The sequence below is a fragment of the Branchiostoma floridae genome, chromosome 6 (genome assembly GCF_000003815.2).
Source record: "Branchiostoma floridae strain S238N-H82 chromosome 6, Bfl_VNyyK, whole genome shotgun sequence".
NCBI classification, from domain to species: Eukaryota; Metazoa; Chordata; class Leptocardii; order Amphioxiformes; family Branchiostomatidae; genus Branchiostoma; species Branchiostoma floridae.
Window position 1 is genome coordinate 19444554 of NC_049984.1, and position 960 is coordinate 19445513.

At 39.0% G+C, this 960-nt stretch overlaps 1 protein-coding gene across 1 annotated transcript in view; it reads right to left on the reverse strand.

Moving 5' to 3' along the window:
• The window catches only part of LOC118417164 (deubiquitinase OTUD6B-like), a gene marked incomplete in the record, with an annotated part of 5648 nt that overhangs the window by 3532 nt on the left and 1156 nt on the right, over nt 1–960 (reverse strand).

The following is a 960-nucleotide window of genomic DNA, read 5'->3' on the forward strand; positions in this document are numbered from 1 at the left end:
ATGAAAATATGTATGTTGTCAAACCTAGTGTGGCAGATTTTACTCTCTCAACTTTCAAATACATTTAATCATTTACTGGCAATCAGGCCATGTTGATTTGAGTGCCCATAGAAAAAAAGTTTGACTGAGATTCTTGAAGTTCATTTTTGTTCTTTCACCTCTTCTTTGATCTTGTAATGTTCTATGACAGTAGTAAACGTTTTCCGATATTTTTGTTTGTGCAATCCCCAGCATATTTGTGTTTTTTTAAGCTGCTTTGTACGATTTAGAGTATGGTTGAAAAATTTATTTTAGAAACAGCCAAAAATTGATGTCATCCATATTATGAAATCAACATGGCCTCATGTTCAAAACTGTGTTTCAGTCTATCCATATGTGGTCTATCAATGATATCAAACACTGATGCATGTTGTAAGCAGCAATTTCTTCCAGTACAATATCTGTTGGCAACAGGAATACAGAACAGCAATTAGGGGTGGGTACAGGTACAGAAAATTCAAGTCCAGGTATGGTCTAATCTCCAAGCAGATCTTGCGGTGGCATAAGATAGTATCATAAGCTAGGGAAGGAATTTAGCCGGCAGAGGAGTTTTATTCCACCGGAAGATCATGTCCTATTTTCTAGACCAGTCCAACAAGAAAAAACGTATTTGTACCAGTACCCACCCCTAGCAATGATCAATGGCCATAACAGAAAGTTCTCCAGAATCTGTACCTCCTTGACTGCCAGCTGCCTGTCTCTGAGAAGTGCTTTGATCCTCTGTGTCTCCTGGTGCCGGGCACCCAGCAGGTTCTCTACCTCAGACTCAGCTATACGCTGGTCACGCTCCTTATCCTTAGCTGCCTTCTTTTCCTAGAAACAAAAGGCCATAGATTAAAAATTTTGTTCCTGAAAATGGCAGAATAGTATGCAATGTGTGAACAGGTAACAACAAAAAAACAGACTTCACCAAAAGAATGA